At 44.1% G+C, this 22,708-nt stretch overlaps 1 protein-coding gene across 1 annotated transcript in view; it reads left to right on the top strand.

The window, feature by feature from the left end:
- The first annotated feature begins 225 nt into the window (after window positions 1–225).
- Window positions 226–22,708, top strand: part of LOC124721509 — a 105,767-nt gene continuing 83,284 nt past the window's right edge. The window contains exon 1 of the mRNA XM_047246526.1: window positions 226–367. The gene's annotated coding sequence lies outside the window, so the exon portion shown is untranslated. The remainder of the gene's footprint in view (window positions 368–22,708) is intronic.

Here is a 22,708-nt window from a genome sequence, read left to right as displayed (position 1 = left end):
GCAGCAAATGTACCCAGAACCGTTTCTCGTGAAATCTGGAAAATGTTTTGTTATTTAACACGAAACTAATTTGAGTGCCCCCCTCCCTCCAAAGCTCAGAACCCGAGCACACCCTTGAAAGAGAGGCGAAACTGATGCATCTGGCTGCAGCGGCAAGTGCTTCAGCTGGCAGGTCGGCCGCGCAGGGGAAGCACGTGCGTGGCGGCAGCCGGCTGACCACGTGACACGGCTGCTGTGTTAAGGGGCGGTGGGGCTGCGCACGCCGCAGTGCTAAGACCGTCGCGCCGCGCACACAGTTCTGCCCTGCCTCATGGCCCTGCGCCTGCAACAGCGCTGCTCGTCGCATCTGTTTCCATAGTTTCTTCAGGTACGTGCTTCCCGTTAGTGTCTTCAGTTACCAGACTGCTGAAGTTTGTGTATCGGAGCAAGCGTGTCGCTGCCCAAGCTCTGAAACAGCTGCAAGTCACGCAACCGAGCGATGTTTACGGGATAGGCGACGCACAAGTCGGCGTGCCCCGTGCGTGTTCTTGCAACATCGCCACCGGCAATGGCTCCGGTATAAAAGCTACAGATAAACGTCGTCTGTCGTCGCTAGATTTTATGTCAAACATTCGAATTACATCATGTTGATAGTACAGTTAGCATTGTACGAAACGTGGTGGAAAGAGGCAAATTTGAAGATTTTAATGTTTGCTTCGTGACTTGCTTCGCACATTTATTTTGACGGTGTAGTCGATTGCGATGTTAATATTATATGGCGCTAAAATGTTTTTGCAACCACTTCTTAGAAATGCTGAATAAACAAATTATCAGTCGCATTATCAATAAGCAAGCGTCGTGGCCGGTTTGCGAATATCCATTATTTTTTCGGACTTGCAATTTCTTATCCATAAGTGTTTAGTCATACCCTAGTCCGTAACAGCATATTGCCAATATTTAATATAATGTGACTGAAACATGATGGTAGTCGTGCCGCCGGTAAATATTAATAAAAATAGATTGTTAAACAGAAGCATCGACACAGTTCACCTAATCAGCAATTATTTCTAAAACTGGCTGTTATAACGTCAGGAGAGACCACAGAAATCAGGATTGTTATTACTTCACATGCGTCGGAATCGCTGTCAATTGGAAACTGACAATAGGGTGCGATTTCTTTTGTTTAAAAGCCGTAAGCTATTCGGTTCTGTTTCAGTGGAAGAAGAATCACTGTCAGCGAGGAGGGTTGCATCCTCTCCAACAAGGCTCAAATTTGCCTGCTGCCGTAATGGTGCCGAGTAATGTCTTATGCGCTGCTAACACTGGCTTATTGTTTAAATTGTTAGCTTGAAGTACATAGCTGTTGCCAGTAAACTGCTAAACTGTTGTTCGTACTGAAATTTAGAGCAGCATGGCTAACTGATACGGTGCGACTCGCAACGCTAGAAATAGTTTGTATATCAATCCCACCGTATCATAATTTTATTCTGAGAGATTGAACTCCACATAATCCAGAATACTGGAAAAAATTTATTTTAGTAATTTTTACGAACCGTTGTTGATGGCTACAGAAACACCGATACCAATACGCTACGATGGTTCTGTTCCCGTGTCACGTAGTATGTGTTGGCAAGGAATTCATTCAGACTGCTCGACAGACTTCAATGAATAGGAAAAGAAAAGGTGATATAAAACTGTATTTAACAATATAATCAATTTATTCTGATTGTTATAAACAGGTCTTCGTTGTTAACTGTTCCATGTTCCTAGCGTAGTCGGAAAGCTAACAATTAGTGGACGTCGCAAATTAAATGAGCCGGTACAGAACGTTGCGCGAGCAATGTCGTATCTTAGTTCAGTTATTTAATATGTCCACGAAAATGATCTGCCTTAATCTTGTGCCGAAACATCTCGTATATTTTGTGTCGTGTAAAACAACAAACAAGTTGTCGAAAGCTCTTACTGACAGCGCTCAAGGCTCTACTCATGACTGGGGTTGCCAGATCAAGTTGACAGAATTACCGAACATTGCCTGGCGAAAGGATTTACTGAGCTTAGGGTGAGCACAATAACACAATTAATAAACATTAAAAATTATATTTATTATTGGTAGCTATAGATTTCAACAAATTTTTGTTGCCTTTAATTTTTTGATAAGAGCCGCTACATGTTGTAAACTTAAAATTACAGCGAACAAATCATTCTGCGTTTACCATTTAGATACTCAGTATATTTCGAGCGCCAGACCATAAATGATACATTTGACATTCTTTCCACGTAGGTACTTCTGCATGAAACCGCCAGTATCGTTTGATAATTTTTTATATGTTAGGCATGTATGTTGATTTTGCAAATCAATAAATAGAGAAATAAATGGAATTCGTAGAATACCGAACCACTCATACTTCACTATCGAACACGGGACTGAAATACCGATCAATTTGGTAAAAAAACCGAACACCTGGCAACCCATCTAACAACCCATCCTCAGTTTTAACTGAAAATACTGAAACATTAAAGTAACTAACCTAAGAGAAAAACAAGATTACTGCACTATCCCATGTCATGAATTCGGTGAGAATCATGCAAATACTCTATATCATAATTAAAACGGTATGAAATCAGAGTTCCAATGATACGAGATAATGTTATGGAACGGTCCTGATTAAGAACAAAAAGTGAAATATTTAGTTTCAGAGAAAAGTGTTCAACAAAAAAGTTAACTTGCTCTTTTTTAAAGAGGAACTTGAACACTTCTATCTGAAAACAACCTGCGGAAATGGTTTTGAATACGACAAATACTTGTCAGTCTATTTCTGAAGTAGGAGCTGCACTGGGCTTCTGAGGGAAAGCATTACATATTTGATCAGTAAGTCCGAAACCTGGGAGGAATAGACTGGCAGACAAATGTAAATCTCTTAGACATGTCAACACTGTCACACGAAACAGCAAACACTGTCGTCATTAAAGTCATTGTGCAACTTCCTCTGAGATCCTCTAAGTTATCTTTTTTGTTGGAAAATACTGGCTGTTCCGAATAATGCTCAGAGGATGATGTGAGAAAATCTTAAGCTAATAGGAATATTACTTTGCTTGCAGAAACTAACGCTGAAGTACGAATTGAAAGTTCCGCGGATGTCAGTAGTACTCCTAACAATACTGCAATATTGTGAGCTTCGAATGGCAGTCAAAATTCTGGTTTGCCATCATGTTGGGTGAAATGTGTGTTAATTATCCTGCCGAAATAATTTACTTTGTAGAAGAAGTAATAAATTAAATAGTTCTTTTAAAAGAATGTGCCTAACAATTCAAGAACTTAGTTGTCATGGGTGCTGTCTTTTTTTCCCTACTAATATTCTAAATGTAGAATGTAGCACTGTGTCAATTCACTCGATACAATGATTTTACGAAACATTCCGATCAGTTTCCGCATTTGTTTTCAGATCTCTGCACTAATTTGCCTGTGCTGACACGAGAGCAAGAAACCGTAGAGAGTTTAAAGCAGCGTTTTAATGTATCACGATAGCGAGAAAAAAATGTCCTATCTCGTAACGACGATACGCTTTCTTTGTGTTGAGCACCTCATTAGAAACAGAGTACATACTAGCGTAGACTGTGTGAGGCATATGTAGCGGATTATCCATATAGTTTGTACGAATTTGTTAGAAGCCATCGCAGCATAGTGTAAGAAAGCTACACAAACCACCAAAGTAAGGCTCTTCTTATTCTTCTCGATAAGTTACCGGGTTATCATCTAATGTTCTCAGTGTCTTCCATAAATACGTAACAGTATAAATCGTTGCCACTTGATGGATCATTCGACCAGAAAAAGAGCCCTTTAACCCATATTACAATCCATTGAATTGAAACCTTACGCGTAAGCGAATGCTTAACATTTTACCGACACACGTTGGTCTGTATCTCATTCATTTTTTAGAACGAACGAGAAATTACTTCAGGTATATAACCATTCGTCATACAGCAATCACTACCTCGTAAATTGACGCTGTTGTAGTTCAAATGAGAGATGCTCCTTCGGTTATACGTCTGCAGATACAGACTCAAGTAGTTTATAAACTTCAAGTAAGCGGATGCAAAAGTTTTGCAACCATGTAAAATATGTTGAAAGGGAGAAAGGGTTCTGAAAGTAGCTTTGTGTAGAATAAAGCAAAGAGGAATAAAGAACGTAATTATTTTCAAATGACACCATGTAACAAGCGGACAAGGTTGTCATCTGTGATACTGCGCGGGTCGCAAGGATTGCGTCGAAAGCCAGACAAGGTCGTGGCTTCCCCGTGTACAGGATACTGTTAGTATCTGGCGGTTGTCTTCCGATCTCATACTTCTTATGCAACAGTGGTGTGTGTGTGTGTGTGTGTGTGTGTGTGTGTGTGTGTGTGTGTAGCCTCACCATTCTCACTCAAACAGCGTCATGAGTAGCCGTGGGGCTTAACGTCCTTTACTATGGAAATTGAGCAGTGCTTGGTGATTGGGACCAGGATTTTTGTGCGCACTCTGATTATCTTAGCCACCTGCATCCGAATACTCGACGAAGATGCGCAGGATCTTACAGTAGAGGTCGTGTGTTCGACTCTCATCTTGGGTGTAGATCTTCGTATTTCGAATGCGCCGTTTTAGCACATTTTTTCGCAAAAAGCGAGTAAGCATGTGTGTCCATTTGCCAAAAAGAGAAAACAAGATATATGCATTGAAACAAGAACATGTAACGTTAATGCGTAAAACTGATAAGTGACTGTATGGCAGTTCTCAGATAACATTCTAAAAATGAAAAATAGCTTCACGCACTACATCTTATCCGTTCGCAAGATACGTTCTAGCGAAGAAAATTACTTCCATTAGCTACCATTGGATTGATTTCTTAGCAGGATGGTAGAATTCTGACATAATTTGCTAGTTTGGAATTTTAATGTTAAATTGAACCCGAATTATCTTAACACAAAGGTGTCGTGTTACCAAGAGAAAACTTATTTATATAATTTTATTTAAAAAAATCATCCCGGAACTTGTATTCATTGTAGCGAGTGGTTTCAGCTGAATTAGATCACTTAAGGTCCAAAATGATGGCTTCTGATGATAACCTATTTCGGCTGAACAGGTCACAACAATATAAGTGTGTGTTCTGGACTTCAGTTTATGTATAAACTCGAAGAATATTCGTTATTACACACGAGGTCAGCAAGGAGGCGTAACGCTCACGATGAATCCGTCCGCAGATTTTGTCTCCAGTGGCAGAGGAATTGACAGTGGCACTGAACATCTGCATTTCACCCACATTAAGGACCAGGGATGTAAATCACAATGGCACTCATCCGGCTTTAACTCACATATTCGGAAATAAGACGAATTTCACCATTGGCTCATCATGACATCCTCTGATGGATAACAATACCTTTCCTAGAATTTTTCTCGAATTAGTCTTGAGCTGAATGCATTCACGTTGCTCTTCAGTGTTCTGTCACCTGTCCATCACCCATTACGCGGTCTTGATCTTTCTCTATCGATATGCAGCAGAGAACTTCCTTGGTCCATCTGCAGTCGATAAGTTTGCGAATAAATGCTTTTCACATTCACAATCCATGTCTCACTGTAGCAAGTGAAAATTGGTAATGCACACTCATTGTAAACTTTCTAATTCATACACATCGGAACCTTCATTTTGAAAACTTATTTTAGTTCACCAAAATAACTCTAGGCCATGATTACTCTGTTTATTTTTTCTGCCCATCTAATCGTCCATAACATACTAAATAAAACAACTTGAGGAAATTTCAGTAATTCCAGTCACTGATCGCAGTGTCGTCAGACTATAGATTTCGATCCATAATTGCCACCTTCAGATGAAAAATATTACTTCTAAAAGCATTGCAGAGTACCGCTTAGTTGGTTTATCTCCCTCCCTCCCTCCCTGAATCTCGAAAGTCCTGGTGTTGGGTCATGAAGCTGTGGAGAACTTAAACACGTTCTCTGGCCTGTCCCTGCTGACTTGCAGACCAAACAACCAAGAATTTACGCCTGCAGTACTGCTTGAAATCTCCTTAGCACTCCAATACGTATGTGAAGTTGTCAGAATACCACTTGTATCACGTCAGCAGTGAAAATGTAGCATGTATAGGGACTTTACAGCTATACGAACCAACAAGACAATAACTTTACATATGCGAAAGGAGATAACCGCTAACTAAGCATTACCCGGGAATGCATTTACAAACATTTTTTTTGTCTGAATATGGTGATATGAATCGAAACAGTCTAACGGCACTTTGCGGTCATTGATTATAATTTTTAAAAAATGATAAACGTCCTGGATAACTGTATTCGTTCGCGACAATGTTGCACCTTGTAACGACTTACCACATGCCTGTGAGACTTCATTGTCGATCTGCGCAGTTTTCATTGTGTTGACTATGTATAATGTTAATACACTACGGCGCCCTTACAGTACAGAAGTACGTCGATGATGTTCTACGCCCCGTTTTGTTGCTCTTCATGGCAAGCCATCCTGGGCTTACATTTCCGCAAGATAATGCCTGTCCGCACACGGCGGGAGTTTCTACCACCTGTATCCGTGCTTGCCAAACGCTGCCTTGGCCAACAAGGTCGCTGGATCTCTTCCCAACAGAAAACGTTTGGAGCATTATGGGCAGGACTCTCCAACCAGCTCGGTTTTTGACGATCTTACCCGCGTGTTGGACAGACTTTGGCACGACATCCCTCAGGATGGCACCTAACAACTCTGTCAGTGAATGCCAAGCCGAAAAACCGCTTGCAGGAGGGCCAGAAGTGGACCAACGCTATAGACTGGATCAATTTGTGAAACTGTTTCTCTTGAATAAATCATCCAATTTTTCTGAAATTGTAATCATTTGTTTGAATATGTACATCACATCTATAGATTTCTGTCCTATTATGGTAATTTCTTCGTGGTGCGTCTTCTTTCTTAACTTAGAGTGTACTTTGTAAGGCCTATTTGGAAACTTCATCCGTTGAGTTGTTTCAGTCGCTGATCATCTGGTGGAGCTTTGGCACAAAAGCGCTAGTCCTTTGCAAAGCAATGACGAAACTGACAGTTTTCGTAATCGTATACTGATATTATGGCTGAAAAAATGCATTTATTATCGAAAGTAGTAGTTAACGCGTCCGCAGTGTGTCCCGTACGTGCAGGAGAAGGCTATAATAATCGAGAGAAATATTGCAAGGTACGAAAATAATATGGCGAAGAACGAGGATGCTAGTATGAATTGAATGTCGACAGAAAGTATCTACAGAAATACGAACAATGTAATGACCTCGAGCAGAAAACTTCAGTGAATATTTCTCAGAGAATAATGGAATTAATTTGAGGAGACTTACGCTGTACGAGTAACTCCGATCGCAAATTATGTTGCAGGCAACGAGTAGAATCAAACCTACCTACCTACATACATACATACTCACACTGTACTGTTCTACACAGGTACGGGTACTGGCAGTTTTCCTTGACCATACGGTCGAATTTCGGCGTGATTCCCGTCTCCACCTCAGAAAATCAACACTTAAATGTTTAAATATAGATTTTACACCTTCAGGTAACTGACATACTTGACGTTACTCGTGAATAGTAGAGAAATTTTAGTTGTCGACCATGTTACAATGGGATAACGCCTTGGAGAAGGAAGCGGCAGGGGCACGAGTGGCTCCATCTGGTATCACGCTCCCAAAGTGAATAAGAGGGATGGCGAAAACGGTTAAAGAAGTAAAACAAAATCAACCAGCTTCCGAAGTTCGGTAAAATTACGGTTATTTGCAACAGAGAAATGAGTGTTTCTTACACCTCTAAGTAGACTGAAATAAGTAAGACGTAAACAAATAAGACGGATAATCTAATTTGTCGTCGTCACGTCTTCAGCTCTCCAAGCTACTCCATCCTGTGCATTTCTCTTCATAGCCGAATATTACTGCAACCTACATCAATTGGAACATGTTCATTGTATTCGTCTCTTGAGCTACCTCTACAATTTTATCTTTCCCCTCCACCCATTTCCTTCCAATACTAAATGTGTAATCTTTTGATGTCTCAGAATGTGTCCTATTAACCTATCCTTTCTTACAGTCAATTTGTGCCGCAAATTTTTTTCCCTCCTATTCGGTACCCCCTCATTAGTTCGGAGATCTATCCATCTAATTTTCAGCATTCTTCTGTAGCATCGAATTTCAAAGCCGTCTATTTTCTTATCGTCTCAACTGCTTACCGACCACCTTTCACTACCGTATAAGGGTATACTACATACACTTTTAGAAAAGACATCGTAACACTTATTTCTCATTTTTAGAAAGCCATCTTTTGTCATTGTCAGTCTACATTTTATATTCTCTCAACTTCGGCGTCATTAGTTATTCACCGCTCAAATAGCAAAACTTACATACTTGCCCTGGTGTCTCATTTCCTAATCTAATTCTCTCAGCATCGTCTGATTTAATTCTGCTACATTCTATTAACCTTGTTTTGCTTTAGTTAATGTTCGTGTTACAGCCTCCTTTCAAGACACTGTCCATTCCGCTCCAGCTGTTCCTCAAAATCCTTTGCTGCCCCTGGCAGAATTACAATGTCATGGACAAACATCAAAGTTCTTATTTATTCTCCCTGAACTTTAATTCGTTCTCCAAATTTTCCTTTGGTTTCCTTTACTGCTTGCTCAATGTACCAATTTAATAAAATTGGGGATAGGCTGCAAACGTGGCTCACCCCCTTCTCATGTCCTCCGTCTCTTTTAACTGCCGTCTGCTTTGTGTAAAAGTTATAAACAACCTTTTAGTCCCTGTATTTTACCACTGCTACTTTTAGAATTTCAAAGACAGTGTTCCAGTTAACAGTGTCAAAAGGATTCTCTACAAATGAGATATATATATCTGCCTTTCCTCAAACAGTCTTCTAGGAGAAGTCGTAGGGCCAAAATTGCCTTGCGTGTTCCTACATTTCTCCGAACCGAAACTAATTTTCCGGAGGTCGGTTTCTACCAGTTCTCCATTCTTCTGTAAGTAACTCGTGTCAGTATTTTACGATTCAGTTGGATAATCGTCACACCCCTCAGTTCCCCCTGTGGGTCCGGGGGTTAGAATAGGCCTGAGGTATTCCTGCCTGTCGTAAGAGGCGACTAAAAAGAGTCCCTCCCTCTCAAGGGGGTAGTTAGCGCCTGCGTCCGGAGACGGACGGTTCCACGACCTATATTTGTGGTCTTTTTGGTTTTTCATTTCTCGTTTCTTCCTTCCTTTGGTTGGTTCCTTTCTTTGTTCTTCTCCATCTCAGTCTTCCTTACTCTTTCCCTTGCCTACTTCTCCTTGCCTACTTCTCCTTGCCTACTTCTCCTTGCCTACTTCTCCTTGCCTACTTCTCCTTGCCTTCTCTGGTCTCCGCCTCGGCGTTTGAGACAGTCTGTCCTCTCTCTCTCTCTTCCTTTTCCTCTTCTTCCTTCCTCCCTGTGCGCGCCTGAAGGCCGACCCACGCGTTCGCACGCGTAGCCGGTGACAGGGTAACGCGTAATTCCCCGCCCTGGGTAGACATGTAAGGCACGCACGTACCCCCTGGTAAAGGCCAGGCCCAGGGAGGGGTGATTGCCTGAGCTGATACCTTCTGACCATGCCGATTGGTCCCTCCGTCTGTTTCTCGGGAGGTGTGACCTGAGGTGTAAACATTCACCTAAGGCGGGAGTGCCCTCTGAGAGGGTCCTCATAAGGAAGGAGCGCGCCATCGGAGACGCTGGCAATCATGGGGGATTCCTCCGCAATGGATTTCTCTTCTTCTCTCTCGACTTCTGCCCATAAACGGAAACTTGACCAGCCACCAGTGACAAAAGTACTACCGCCTGCCCCACAGTTCCTCGTAGTTTCTCGATCTGAGGATGGCAAGGATTTTTCCTCTGTCAACCCTTTCGTTATCCAGAAGGGCGTAGATGCCAACGCCGGATCATTCAAGTTGTGTACCAGGTTGCATAATCGTACCTTGTTACTAGAAACTGAGAACGCCTTTCAGGCACAGAAACTGCTTCGAGCCACACTCCTGTACACGTTCCCTGTCCGGGTGGAGGCTCACCAAACTTTGAATTCGTCTCATGGTGTGGTTTATACTAGATCCCTCAACGGATTGACTGATGAGGAGGCTGTAAATAGGGTCATGAAAAAGGTCAACAATGACCTTGTACCGACCCGGACACTTTTCTTGACCTTCGATAGTGTTCAGCTGCCATCGCACATCAAAGCGGGCTATGAGGTTATTTCTGTTCGCCCCTATGTCCCGACACCCACGCGCTGCTACCAGTGTCAGCGTTTTAATCACACTCGCCAGTCTTGTTCCAATGCGGCTAAATGTGTCACTTGTGTGAACTGTCAGGGTGACCATGCAGCGTCCTCCCGCGACTGTCCCATCTATAAGGAAGAACGCTGTATCCAAGAAATTCGGGTCAAAGAGAAAGTGTCCACCTCGGCTGCTCGCAAGCTGTTTGCTAGTAGGAAGCCCACGCTGCTCCCAGCGGGGAAATACAGTACTGTCCTCGCCTCTCCTCGGACTACCAGGGAAGTGGCAACCCAGACATGCGATCTGACCTTCAGCACCACGGTCGTCCGTTCGGCCAGTGCCAAGATCGCGCGGTCGACGTCCCCTCTTCCTCCCATCACCCCACAGACACAAGCCCCTTCATCAGCTTCTGCTAAGACGAAGACCCAGAAGTCAGATGCACGGGCCTTCAAGAAGGAACCGTCCCGTGCAGACTTCCTACGTACCTCGACCTCCCAGCCGTCGACCAGTACTTCCACCAAACGACCTTCCAAGAAGGCTCATAGGAAGCACAGTTCTCCTCCGCCACGGCGCATTTCTTCTCCTGCGCCACCCAGCGGTTGCCGCCCCAGGCCGTCATCCGTTTCGCCTGGGCGCACCGCTGGTAGCCGAACATCTGGCCGTTCACCGGCGGAGGAAGCTCCCCCTACCGGCCATCTTACCAAGATGGCCGATGAACCTATAGAACCAATGGACGATGACTGTCCGCCTACTGACAACGGCGGCAGTGCTCGCTCGAAGCCAGGCCCTCAGCGGCCTTCGAGGTGACCCCTTCTTTCATCTTCCTTTTCTTCTTACGGCGGCACTTATTCACTGGAATATTCGCAGCATTCGCTCCAACCGAGAGGTTTTGAAGTTGCTGCTCCGCTTGCACTGTCCGCTCGTCGTAGCCTTCCAGGAAACGAAGCTACGCCCATGCGATCAAATTGCCTCGGCACACTACACCTCTGTGCGTTTTGACCTACCCCCTGTGGTAGGTATTCCGGCTCATGAAGGGGTTATGTTGCTGGTCCGGGATGATATTTACTACGATCCCCTCACATTGCACACCGGCCTGCAGGCAGTTGCCATCCGAATTACTCTCCCCACTTTTACATTTTCCATTTGTACTGTTTACACTCCATCGTCGTCTGCCGTTACCAGGGCAGACATAATGCAACTTATTGCTCAGCTACCTGCACCATTTTTGTTAACTGGAGACTTCAATGCCCACCATCCCCTTTGGGGCTCTCCAGCATCCTGCCCGAGGGGCTCCCTGTTAGCAGACCTTTTCAACCAGCTCAATCTTGTCTGCCTCAATACTGGCGCCCCTACTTTTCTTTCGGACACATCTCACACCTATTCCCAATTAGACCTCTCTATATGTACTACCCAACTTGCACGCCGGTTTTAGTGGTATGCACTTTCTGATACATATTCGAGCGACCACTTCCCGTGTGTTATCCATCTCCTGCAGCATACCCCCTCTCCGTGCTCATCTAGTTGGACTATCTCCAAAGCAGACTGGGGGCTCTTCTCTTCCAGGGTGACCTTTCAGGATCAAACCTTCACAAGCTGCGATAGTCAGGTCGCACACCTCACGGACGTCATTCTCACTGCTGCTGAATATTCCATCCCTCACCCTACTTCTTCTCCACGTCGCGTTCCGGTCCCCTGGTGGACCGCATCATGTAGAGACGCTTTACGTGCTCGTCGACGTGCTTTACGCACCTTTAAACGCCACCCTACAGCGGCGAATTGTATCACTTATAAACGATTACGTGCACAGTGTCGTCGTATTATTAAAGAAAGCAAGAAAGCCAGCTGGGCTGCTTTCACAAGCACCTTCAACAGTTTTACTCCTTCTTCTGTTGTCTGGGGTAGCCTGCGCCGGCTATCTGGCACTAAAGTCCACTCACCAGTTTCTGGCTTGACGGTCGCGAATGACGTCCTTGTGGCCCCTGAGGATGTCTCCAATGCCTTCGGCCGCTTTTTCGCAGAGGTTTCGAGCTCCGCTCATTACCACCCTGCCTTCCTCCCCCGCAAACAGGCAGAGGAGGCTAGGCCACCTAACTTCCGCTCCTCGAATCGTGAAAGTTACAATGCCCCATTCACCATGCAGGAACTCGAAAACGCACTTGCCCGGTCACGGTCCTCCGCTCCAGGGCCTGATTCTATTCATATTCAGATGCTGAAGAACCTTTCTCCTGCGGGTAAAGGTTTTCTTCTTCGTACTTATAATCGCATTAGGATTGAGGGACATGTTCCCGCATGCTGGCGCGAGTCTATTGTTGTCCCGATTCCTAAGCCGGGGAAGGACAAGCACTTGCCTCCCAGTTATCGACCCATCTCGCTTACCAGCTGTATCTGTAAAGTGATGGAGCGAATGGTTAACTCTCGTTTGGTTTGGCTGCTCGAGTCTCGACGCCTACTTACCAATGTCCAATGTGGATTTCGTAGGCGCCGCTCTGTTGTTGACCATCTGGTTACCTTGTCGACCTTCATTATGAATAACTTCTTGCGGAAGCGCCCGACCGCGGCTGTGTTCTTTGATTTGGAGAAGGCTTACGACACCTGTTGGAGGGCGGGCATTCTCCGCACCATGCATACATGGGGCCTTCGCGGTCGCCTCCCTCTTTTTATTCGTTCCTTTTTCATGGATCGACAGTTCAGGGTACGTGTGGGTTCTGTCCTGTCAGACACCTTTCACCAGGAGAATGGGGTGCCACAGGGCTCAGTTTTGAGCGTCGCTCTCTTCGCCATAGCGATCAATCCAATAATGGATTGCCTCCCAGCTGATGTATCAGGCTCCCTTTCCGTGGACGATTTTACCATCTATTGCAGCGCGCAGCGTACATGTTTCCTGCAGCGCTGTCTTCAGCGTTCTCTGGACCGTCTTTACTCCTGGAGTGCCGCCAATGGCTTCCGTTTTTCTGCCGAGAAGACGGTCTGTATTAACTTCTGGCGCTACAAAGAGTTTCTCCCACCGTCCTTACGACTCGGTCCCGTTGCTCTCCCATTCGTGGAGACAACAAAATTTTTAGGTCTTACATTTGACAGGAAACTTAGCTGGTCTCCACATGTGTCATATTTGGCTGCCCGTTGTACCCGTTCTCTAAATGTCCTCCGTGTTCTCAGTGGTACGTCGTGGGGAGCGGATCGAACCGTCCTACTTCGTCTATATCGGTCGATCGTCCGCTCCAAGCTGGATTATGGGAGCTTCGTATACTCCTCTGCACGGCCGTCCATCTTACGCCGCCTCAACTCCATACAACATCGGGGTTTACGACTTGCGATCGGAGCGTTTTATACTAGTCCCGTCGAGTCTTCATGCTGACGCTGGTGAATTGCCACTCACCTACCGGCGCGATATACTGCTTTGTCGGTATGCCTGTCGGCTACTGTCAATGTCCGACCACCCGTCTTATCGTTCCTTTTTTGACGACTCTCTCGACAGTCAGTACGGGTTGTATGTCTCTGCCCTGCTACCCCCTGGAGTTCGCTTTCGTCGCCTCCTTCAACACCTTAATTTTTCACTCCCTGCAACCTTTCGAGTGGGCGAGAGCCACACGCCACCTTGGCTCCAGGCTCAGGTTTGCGTTCACCTTGACCTCAGCTCGCTCCCAAAGGAGGTTACCCCCGGTTGGGTCTACCACTCCCGTTTTGTCGAACTTCGTTCGAAGTTCATTAATATGACCTTTATTTATACAGATGGCTCAAAGACCAATGACGGGGTCGGGTGTTCTTTTATTGTCGGGGCACAAAGTTTCAAATACCGGCTCCATGGCCATTGTTCGGTCTTCACAGCTGAGCTCTTTGCCCTCTACCAAGCTGTTCTTTACATCTGCCGCCACCGACGTTCTGCTTATGTCATCTGCTCCGATTCCCTGAGCGCCATCCAGAGCCTCAGTGATCCGTATCCGGTTCACCCTTTCGTGCAACGGATCCAACGCTCTCTTCAGCAGCTGGTGGACGTCGGTTCTCCGGTTAGCTTTATGTGGGTTCCTGGCCATGTCGGTATCCCTGGGAACGAAGCTGCAGATGCCGCGGCCAAGGCTGCGGTCCTCCAGCCTCGGACAGCTTCTTGTTGTGTCCCTTCGTCAGATTGTAGCAGGGTAATTTGTCGGCGCATTTTATCGCTGTGGCATGCCGATTGGGCTGCACTTACGGACAACAAGCTTCGGGCCTTGAAACCTCTTCCCGCGGCTTGGACGTCCTCCTCCCGCCCTTCTCGGCGGGAGGAGGTAGTTTGGCCCGGTTACCAATTGGACACTGCCGGTTCAGCCATCGCCATCTGCTGACGGCTGCGCCGGCGCCGTTCTGCCCATGTGGGCAATTGCTGACGGTCCGCCAGAATTTATCGTCCTGTCCGGATTTTAACACACTGCGTCTTGATCTTGGCCTGCCATGTACTATAGATGCCATTTTAGCGGATGACCCGCGAGCAGCTGCTCGCGTTCTTCGTTTTATCAACTTGACAAAACTGTCTAAGGACATTTGATTATGCTGTTTTTTAATCCTATGCCTGTCAGTCTGTCTTTTATCCTGTTTTCCCTTTTAGTTGCTGTTTTAAACTTGTGCCTCGCGGTGCATTCCTAACGTAGTCTGAGCGCTAATGACCATTGAAGTTGTGCGCCCTAAAACCACAAAAAAAAACACCCCTCAGTAACTCCTCTAGAATTGGAATTGCTACATCCTTCTTAAAATCTGTGGGTATTTCCCCGGTCTCCTAAATCTAGCACACCAGGTGGAAAAGGTTTTGTTATGGCTAGCTCTTCGAAGTATAAGAATAGTTCTGAGGGTATGTGGTCTACACCTGGAGCTTGTTTCGGCTTTTGTCTTCCAGTGCTGTCAAAGTTTTCTCGCAGTATCATATCTCCCACCTCATATGCATCTACTTCCTGTACCGTAACATTGCCTTCATGTTCAATTTTCTTGTATAACTCCACTAGATATTCCTTCCACCTTTCCTGTCTTTGCTTACCACTGGGTTACCATCTGGATTCTAAATATTCATGCAACTGCTCCTCTTGCCTCCAAAGACCACCTTAATTTTCCTATTGATGGTATCGACATTTTCCCCTAGTTATACATGGATCTATTTTGTCCTGTAGCAATTTTGCACTTACTGTCTCTCATGTTTTAGAGTTCTCTATTCCCTTTCTCCTGCTTCACTTGCTGCGTTTTTATAATTTCTCCTTTCGTCAGTTAAATTCAATATCAGTGTTTTTCAAGGATTTATACTAGCCTTGTCTTTTTTTTAGCTATTTTATCACCTGCTGTCCTCCTTATTTAATCTCTGAAAGCTACCCATTCTTCTTGTACTGTATTCCTTTCCTACGGTTGTCAATCGTTACTAAATGTTTCCTTAGAGACCCTCACAAGCCTCTGGTTTCTTCAATGTATCCAAAGCGTTTCGCCTTAACTACGTACCTTCTTCTTTGTTTCTTCAATTTTAATCTACAGTTCATAAATCTACCAATAAAGTGTGGTAGTCCACATCTGCTGCTGAAAATTCCTTACACTTTAAAATCTGGTTCTGAACTCTATCTTACCTTTATGTAATCAGTCTGAAACCTTCCAGTGTCTCCATGTGTCTTCCACGTATGCAACATCTTAGCAATGTTTAAATTCTGCTCTGATCAAAATTCTACCAGTCTGTTTCGCTTTTCATTCCTGTCCCCAGGTCCATATTTTCCTACTATTTTTTACTTCTCGTCCTTTTCATACTATAGAATTTCAGTCCCTCATCACAATTAAATTTCCTTCTCCTTTATCCTTTCGTAAAATTATCAATACTGACAAATGTCCTATTCAGGTATCGGTCGAAGGTGACTGAGTTTGAAAGTGTCGGTAATGATCAGTCTGCCTCGTAATGGTTCGCAATCATCAGTTAAAAAAAAACCTACCCAAAAGAAGTATCCTTCTTGCAGCATGTTTTAACAACACTGCATTAACTAGCCCACTTAATCTTCACTTTGGCTTTAGTTCTGCGATTTCAGCTATACAGGCTCGACTTGAGGCCTGCTTCAGAGTTCCTCTACCAGGTTTCGGAGATGAAATAGAAGGGAGATTAAAATACTGAAGTTATGAACTGGGACATGAGACGTTTCTGGACAGCTCAAGTTTTAGGAGAGTTCCTCGCCAGAAACAAGATTCTCGGCTGGTGTCCCATTTCTATCTTACTTATGTTGTACCCTGTGTATTTTTTACTTGGCTTTTCATCCTCGCCTGTCCTCTTCATTAGTTGCTGTCTCAGAATTTAAGACAATAAAGCAGAAAGGAGCAATTATAATGTCTTTGTTCTTTATTAATAAATAATTTTTCATCAAAAAGGTTTGTGTTGTACTAGGATTGATCTAAATATTTGTAGAGATGATAATATTCATTCCTGCGAATTTTTTGCCACAAGTCATATAATAGGAAACTATGTTAACCATCCATGTACTCTAAGCCACTGGAGTCAAATAGCTAACTTCTTGTCGAAGATAATACTTTCTCTCTTCCTAGAAGGCCATGCGCTGGAATGTTCGCGACAGTATGTTTTCTATATTGGTGCTATCGCGAAGCGAGTTACGGGCGCGCTAGAACAAGTGTAGCAAACAGCAGACGTGTAAGTTAGTTGCGAGAGCAGCATTACGCGAGGCCGTGAATATTATCGTCTCGCTTGGTGTATCAGTGTCAGCGTGTCGCAACTCTACGCAGTTATCGGGGTGAAAGTCAAATGAAGATCATCACGGACTTTTTATATCCATTCATATCAATAGCTTTTTATATCCTCGGAGACTCGCTTCTGTAACTATGTACAGCGTAAGAGTATGTATTAGAAACGTGAAATTGACGAATATAAAAAAAAGACAGTTGCAATAATATACTGGAAGAACCATGTCTTGTGTAGAATCTTTCAACTGATAGTCCGAACACCGGGATTGTCCCTTTCAAAGGCTGCAGTCATTTTCTCCCCCCATTCTTATCCAGTCCGTGATTACTGATACTGAGTAATGACCTAAATGTCGACGACATGTAAAATTCTAAACTTAAGTCCTACGTAGTCATCTCCAAAATTAAGGTTTCCGGGAAGTTCTCGCATAATTAAAACAGACTGTTTGGTTTTACCTTTCTAGCGACGACATCAGACAGACAAAATGCAAGTTTGTGTCGCAGAGGAGTGTGGGAATGAAATCGGCCGTGTCCTATTCAAACGAGCCACCCAGCTATTCGGCTTACGTGAACAAGAGGGGATCACGGAAAACCTAAATCTAGATGATCTGACTACGATTTTAACCGCCTTCCTTCTGAACAAGAGTCATGACTTAATCACTGCACTACTTCTCTCGATGTATTAGTATCCGGGCTAAGGGCAGTCAAAATACGTCAAAGTAACGTATCATACGGTAACATGGAAAACTTCAGTTTATAATAAAACCGTATCCGAAATTTGACACCGTTGTACTATTAAATACCTTGAGTGTCATCACGAATGGAAAAAAAGTTAGCGAAATAATCATTGTCGCCTGCGCCCAATGGAAACAGAATTAACTGTTTTTGCTGAGGGGTATTTTAAACTTTGTCCTGCAGAAATAGAATCTCATGGAAAATTAACACAGATAGCCATAACATATAAGGCTCGATCTGATATTTCTGAGTTACTGTCTGATCTAATATATCTGGACACCTATTAGTGGTCATTAATATAGAGGTGTATCCACCCTTCACCTTCATGACAGCACTTTTTTAAGTGTCTGAGTGTATGTGAAGGAACTGCAGCCCATTGGTCATCAAAAGCCGAAACCAGAGAACGTAGTGATGTTTCACACTGGGGTCTGGAGCGAAGTTCACGTTCTCACTCATGCCAAAGGTGTTCCGTTGGGTTCGGGTCGTGACTCGTTACCTCACAGATTTACGACGGCGTGCAGTGTCGTGCTATACAGTCATCTTCTCCGAGCTGTTCCTCTACTCTACGCAGTACGCAAGTCTGTAAAATGTGTTCATGTCCTTCCGTATATAGCATCTTCTTAAGCGCAATAAGAGGCGCACACCCTGCCCATGAGAAACGCTACCATACCGTAACATTACCTCTTCCTTGCTTCACTGTGGGGACTACACGTTCTGGCAGGAAACGTTCTTCAGGTATTCGCCAACCCCCAAATAGTTCCACTGGATTGCCGCAGGATACAGCATACTTCACCACTCCACTGGACAGTGGCGTCGCTCTTTACACCACATCAGGCGCCGCTTAGCATTGAGTGTACAGCAAAATATGTTATACAAAGAGCTGCTCAACCACTGCACAACAGTCTTTTCTAGATCCCTAGATTCCTTCCGCTGATTTCATTAGATTTTTTACAACCACCCTCCAAAATTTTAGGCGCTTCAGTCCGGAACCGCGTTGCTGCTACGGTCGCAGATTCGAATCCTGCCTCTGGCATAGATGTGTGTGATGTCCTTAGGTTAGTTAGGTTTAAGTAGTTGTAAGTCTAGGGGACTGATGACCTCAGATGTTAAGTCCCATAGTGCTCAGAGCCATTTCAACCAAAATTTTAGACGGTCCCTGTCCATCAGTACTGGTACATGGGTCTGCCTTGTCTTTGTTTAGCTGTGGTTGCTTCTTCGCGTTTCTAATTCACAATCCCATTACCAGCAGTCCTGATAAGCAGCTGTAAAAGGCTGGTAATGTCACTAATGGATTTGTCACTCAGGTGACATCCAATAAGTGATACACGTTCGAAGTCACTGAGTTCTCGTGACCGACCCATTCTGCTGTTATTGAGTCTACTGATAACATAATATATCCCGCCTCATTTTATGCTGGCGGATCGGCCTCTCGTGACATCTAGTGGCCAATTAAGAATTACATACGGGTCCTGGATACTTTCGATCAGATGGTGTTTGCGAAAAACGTGATGCTTTATTAAACTTCTTAATCTGTATTAAAAATAAGGAACCAGTATTTAATTTTGATTTTCCAGATCATATGTATTCTAGAGCTATGTTTGAGTTCCTTGTCACTTCACATAACTCCCGTCGACTCTTTGCAACAAGAGTTCCTGGAACTAGCAGCACTGCTATCTATATGAATAAAAATGTAAATTTTCGCTTGTTCAGAATCCTAAATTTCTGAAAGGTCTTCACTGATTGCTTCGAAATTTTGACAACGTTGCTTTCGTATATTATGAGGATAAAGTGCACTCTGTAAATGATGATTTATTATTAAAATACGTTACAGAAATGAATGATAAGCTATACAACTAACTATTAGCCAATTACCGCAAGTTGCTATGACCAAGTGAATACAGAAATAGCGCGCTTTTCTCGTTACAGTGATAAAACAGTGACGTTTCTCTGTATCCAGTTTTCGTTTGACGCAGCACGTGTGTTTTCTCATTGTGGAGTAGGAGTGAACAAGAAGAAAACCATTTTGTTTGCATTGGACGAAATTTGTATGTTTTTCGTCTGAAGCATGAACTACAGCGTGAAATTTGTTACAAATATCGCATCTCCTATAATAGAACATACATGCAATTGTGTACTTCGCATCAATTAATGTTAGTCTTACACCTTCCCAGTCTTACAAAACACAGCTTCGTTAAAGGTTACCTGATCTCGAAAATCTATCATTTCGCCTTGTCAGTGCTTCATTACAGCAGCAGGACAGAATGGAGTCAAATAAATGGGTAACATGTTTTCAACAACCTACCAGAACATATTAAATATATTGTAGGTAATATGGCAGAGTTTAAGTGAATTAAGAAACTTTCTGTTGGGTATCTAATTCTAATCCTTTGAACAGTATTTTTACAGAAACTTGTAAAATTGCCTTGGGTATTTTATAATTGCCAATAGTACTGTAGTACAATAATCTCTGGTAATGTTCTTTCGTTGCATTTCACTTAAATAAAATGCAAATCTTTGACTTCCACATATAAAAAAAACCCTCAGAACTGGACGTATTTGGTGTGACTAATGTAAAGTGAAAATGTAATGTACTGATGAACGTACGAAAAAGAGGAACTTACTAAGGACCCTCATGCTGAATATAAATTATTCGAAGTCAGTTAGGATACTGTTTTATTTATTCTGTAAAGTGAACACAACCTGCAGAGGAACTTACCAGCCTAACGTTAGTTTTAGGTTAAATAGTTACTCGACTCGACAGCATTACCCTGAACTGACTGACCTGAGATAAGCACTTAAACATAAAGACGCACCTACAGTACCCACTCAACAAGCCAGGAAAAGTCAGAACTCCATCGGCAGATACAGGGACGATTATGCGGCTACTTTGACAGAATACATAACTTCATAAGACTGATTTATGAATACGTTGCTGCCCTCTGGAAAGTACGACTAAACCAGTGGCAACCAACCACCTCTAACGCCAAGAAAAGATGTGACTTACATGACATACGAACAGTGTCCCCTCCGTACAGACTTAGAAAACTAATAGCAAGATACGAAAATCACATCATCCTCAATAGACCAGTCATTGACACACTTGCCACGATCTTAGATTAACTACACGACTGAATTATAAATACATCTACAAGGCGCGTGCAGTAGCACAAAATCTTACCAAAGAATGTCCTGCACTCGCATTGACCATGACAAATAATGCAAAACGAGACAACTCTGTCACGCTTATATAAGTGTGTGACAGCCAACACTACGACATTGGCCTCCCAGCGACAAGAATAAGCAGTTAGGATTAATTAAATTTAAATAATATTAAAAACAAAAAACTTTTATAGTCTTTGAATTAACAGATTTCCTAGTACTGCACTGGCAGGAAGCGAGTAACGTGTAAAAGTAACATTAGATTTATTAACACTATTTGTCCGTATATATCTAAAACACCCACGACTGAAAAGCAAATTTCACACATCAGGTCTTTGTTATTATTATTAGTATTATTATTTCTTTCTTTTCTCAGACGTTATGTCTGGTCAAAAATGGAAAGTGACACGGACCTTGATCAAGCGTGACTTCCTTTTAACTATACGGTATATGTTACATTGCATTTAGGAACTTTCGGGTAATTGAACATGTATCAATAATTACGGATTTCTGTAGTTGTATATATACGTTTGGATGTAGCTGTATTGCGTTGATGTACTGGTGGCTATTGTGTGGTATGACTCCTGTAGCTGATAGTATAATCGGTATAATGTCAACTTTATCCTGATGCCACATGCCCTTGACTTCCTCAGCCAGTTGGATGTATTTTTCAATTTCTTCTCCTGTTTTCTTTTGTATATTTGTTGTATTGGGTATGGATATTTCGATTAGTTGTGTTAATTTCTTCTTTTTATTGGTGAGTATGATGTCAGGTTTGTTATGTGGTGTTGCTTTATCTGTTATAATGGTTCTGTTCCAGTATAATTTGTATTCATCATTCTCCAGTACATTTTGTGGTGCATACTTGTATGTGGGAACGTCTTGTTTTATAAATTTATGTTGTAAGGCAAGCTGTTGATGTACACTCCTGGAAATGGAAAAAAGAACACACTGACACCGGTGTGTCAGACCCACCATACTTGCTCCGGACACTGCGAGAGGGCTGTACAAGCAATGATCACACGCACGGCACAGCGGACACACCAGGAACCGCGGTGTTGGCCGTCGAATGGCGCTAGCTGCGCAGCATTTGTGCACCGCCGCCGTCAGTGTCAGCCAGTTTGCCGTGGCATACGGAGCTCCATCGCAGTCTTTAACACTGGTAGCATGCCGCGACAGCGTGGACGTGAACCGTATGTGCAGTTGACGGACTTTGAGCGAGGGCGTATAGTGGGCATGCGGGAGGCCGGGTGGACGTACCGCCGAATTGCTCAACACGTGGGGCGTGAGGTCTCCACAGTACATCGATGTTGTCGCCAGTGGTCGGCGGAAGGTGCACGTGCCCGTCGACCTGGGACCGGACCGCAGCGACGCACGGATGCACGCCAAGACCGTAGGATCCTACGCAGTGCCGTAGGGGACCGCACCGCCACTTCCCAGCAAATTAGGGACACTGTTGCTCCTGGGGTATCGGCGAGGACCATTCGCAACCGTCTCCATGAAGCTGGGCTACGGTCCCGCACACCGTTAGGCCCTCTTCCGCTCACGCCCCAACGTCGTGCAGCCCGCCTCCAGTGGTGTCGCGACAGGCGTGAATGGAGGGACGAATGGAGACGTGTCGTCTTCAGCGATGAGAGTCGCTTCTGCCTTGGTGCCAATGATGGTCGTATGCGTGTTTGGCGCCGTGCAGGTGAGCGCCACAATCAGGACTGCATACGACCGAGGCACACAGGGCCAACACCCGGCATCATGGTGTGGGGAGCGATCTCCTACACTGGCCGTACACCACTGGTGATCGTCGAGGGGACACTGAATAGTGCACGGTACATCCAAACCGTCATCGAACCCATCGTTCTACCATTCCTAGAC

Source organism: Schistocerca piceifrons, chromosome X (genome assembly GCF_021461385.2).
Source record: "Schistocerca piceifrons isolate TAMUIC-IGC-003096 chromosome X, iqSchPice1.1, whole genome shotgun sequence".
NCBI classification, from domain to species: Eukaryota; Metazoa; Arthropoda; class Insecta; order Orthoptera; family Acrididae; genus Schistocerca; species Schistocerca piceifrons.
Note: the sequence above shows the minus strand (reverse complement) of the source record. Positions and strands in the feature narration are given on the sequence as shown.